The sequence below is a fragment of the Salvia miltiorrhiza genome, chromosome 6 (genome assembly GCF_028751815.1).
Source record: "Salvia miltiorrhiza cultivar Shanhuang (shh) chromosome 6, IMPLAD_Smil_shh, whole genome shotgun sequence".
Taxonomy (NCBI): Eukaryota; Viridiplantae; Streptophyta; class Magnoliopsida; order Lamiales; family Lamiaceae; genus Salvia; species Salvia miltiorrhiza.
Genome location: NC_080392.1, coordinates 13219317 through 13222048, shown reverse-complemented (window position 1 = coordinate 13222048; position 2732 = coordinate 13219317). Strand labels below are relative to the sequence as shown.

Below are 2732 nucleotides of genomic sequence, written 5' to 3'. Positions count from 1 at the left end.
TTTACATACCTCGTTGAGCCTGGTGTGATGGTGCGCTGAGCTCACGGTTGTTAATAACTATTAGTCTAGCGACTCATTCTAGACTAAACTCAAGACTTCTAATTCAGAGTTTTCCTTCGCTCTGATACCACTTTGTCACAGCCCGCCCTAACTAAGGATAGTTAAGCCGAGTGATCTACGACTAGGGATGGGGTTAAAGAAGAAGGGGAAGAAAAGGGGCGTCATTTATAGCCGTAAAACTTACTCATCTTAATAAAACTCGTCATTTTTATTCATGAATACTCAATTGAAAATAGTCTATGAAAGACAGCATAAAACTTAATTAATATCATTAATCAAGTTATACATCATATGAAACCATTCTCTTAAGACTCAAAGTATGACATAACATACTATAACATCAACAACATCTTGCAGCGGAAAGTAGCTAGACATATGTATGAAGACATATTCTAGACAGGTTAACTATTTATTAACAACCTTGGAGACTCCGCTCATTGCAGCACCATCATCACATCAGCTCAACCTGCACATTTAGAAAACATATGCAGGGCTGAGTACAAAAGCACTCAGTGGGCACGTATGCCTAGGTATAAAAATACATGCTTCAAAACTGTAAATTGTCATGCCATCATAAACAGTACAGCAAGGGAGTTTTTCGCTAAAAAGGCCCAAGCTTACTAAGTTCATTTGTGATTCTTAAAGTTCGTCTGCAGACTAAGTTCTCTTGTAATCTATCATATCTAGAACTGTGTGCCGGAGAGGTGGCCACCTCTCACGGTCACTTGACCGGCCAACCCGCTAGATGACTCACGGTCACTGGTGTACACTAGTCCTGGCAGGATAGCTATCAACTGCTCAGGACCCGAATTCGATTGCATCATTGGCAAAGCCAAAGCAGATAGATATCATACTAAAATTTAAACATTTATGGCAAGACAACAATTGAAATAATTTTCAGTTCAATGATTTTGTAATGAAATATCTTGTTTAAATGTAACATTAAATTCGTTTGATAGATATATAAAACTGAAATTAACAGTTAAATCATCTCATGCATTCATTCGTATAAGAGGCCTACGACACGCAGGGGATCTCTATATACGTATAGTAAAAGTAATGCCCACCTGATTGCAGTGTTTTGCTACTTAAGACAACGATTCTCTTTCCTTAGCGCGATAGGTTACTCAGACGCTTTTGTTTATTTGAACCTTTGATAACACGAAAACATGTGTTCGAGTGAATAATAGAAAAGATAACAACAAATGCAGTGAATCACTTATTCACTCATTTCTCTAACTACCCATATTTCCTTAAACGACTATATCTAACTCATATACAATCGTTCTTCCTTTATCAAAATACTTCATGTACCTTTGAGGATGTAGGAAATTCCATTTTATTCATTTATTTATCTATTATAAATAAAGAATAATTCTATAAACATAAAACGTTTTCCTTTTCCCCATTTAATAATGCCAATCTCCAATATATATACATACACATCAATAGCTCATTTATAAACTAAAAGTGATATTTTATCAACAATAAAACTTTAAAATCCTTAATAGGAATTATTTTGAATCATTTCCATCTCAACAAAACTGTATAGATTCAACTTCAACTAATAAACTGCTTTTACTCCGAACTCGTATGGAGTCGAATTTTATTTCAATAGAAACCTCTTTGAGTCTAGTTTAATTGAAAAAAAAGTGTGTTGAAAAACTCCAAGTAGTTTAAGAGATATAGCGATTTTCCCATCGCCTACCAGATTCGGCAGTTTCTGCCAACTGAAAGTCCAGATCTTTGAAAAATAGCAAACGTTTCCGGAATGACCCCAAATTTTATATGCAGATAGATAACGCATATAAATTTATACCATAAAAATTTGAGAGCTAAATATCAACATATGGTTACTGAAATAGTTAACTTAATCATCTGCCTCACGACAGTTTCAACAGATACGGGCAGTAGACTTCTCAAATTTTAAAAGGGTAGTAAACGAAGTTCAAATAACATGAAACTTTGTACAAATATTCACCACACTCCCATCTATACCCCAGAAATTTCACATAATATAATAGAAACGGGAATACCTTGAATAGGTGTATGGTATTAGTCTCTGCAGATTTTATATATGGCATAGATTAGAAGCCAATTGTGAAAAAGAATTGAATGAGATGAATAATCTTCACTCTATTACTTTATAAAACTTGCTGCAGAGGTGGGAATGGGTGAGTTGAGATAGTGGAATAGGTTTTAAAGAAGCAAAATTCTATTTGGAGATTGACTTTAGAGGTGAAGAAAATTGTGAAGTAGTAGGTGAAGAAAATTGTGAACGTATTGGTGAAGAAAATTGTGAAGTAGTAGGTGAAGAAAATTGTGAACGTATTGGTGAAGAAAATTGTGAAGTAGTAGGTGAAGAAAATTGTGAACGTATTGGTGATTGGTTTAATAGAAGAATGAGAGGGATGTGGATGAATGAGAACCATATGTGCTTAATCTCATATAAACACATTAAGATATATAAGCCTAATTCTCATTGAAGCATAAAATTCACTTGAGCTTGCCTCTAACATAAATTAAATTACTCATGGGCTTAAGTAAACAATCGATAAAAGATTCATATTTAACACTTCAGTGTTAAATTCTCCACAATAAATTAATGGACTCAAAATATATTTTGAGTGCATCATCTATTGAAAATAAAAAAAAATAAATCATCACATATA

The 2732-nt window shown here is 33.8% G+C and overlaps 1 long non-coding RNA gene across 1 annotated transcript; it reads right to left on the bottom strand.

The window, feature by feature from the left end:
- Positions 1–305: 305 nt before the first annotated feature.
- LOC130988834 (uncharacterized) lies at positions 306–2732 on the bottom strand. Its single transcript, XR_009090216.1, has 2 exons — positions 1128–2732; positions 306–526 (listed from the first exon to the last, which is right to left on the bottom strand). It is a non-coding gene; the product is annotated as an uncharacterized LOC130988834 (long non-coding RNA).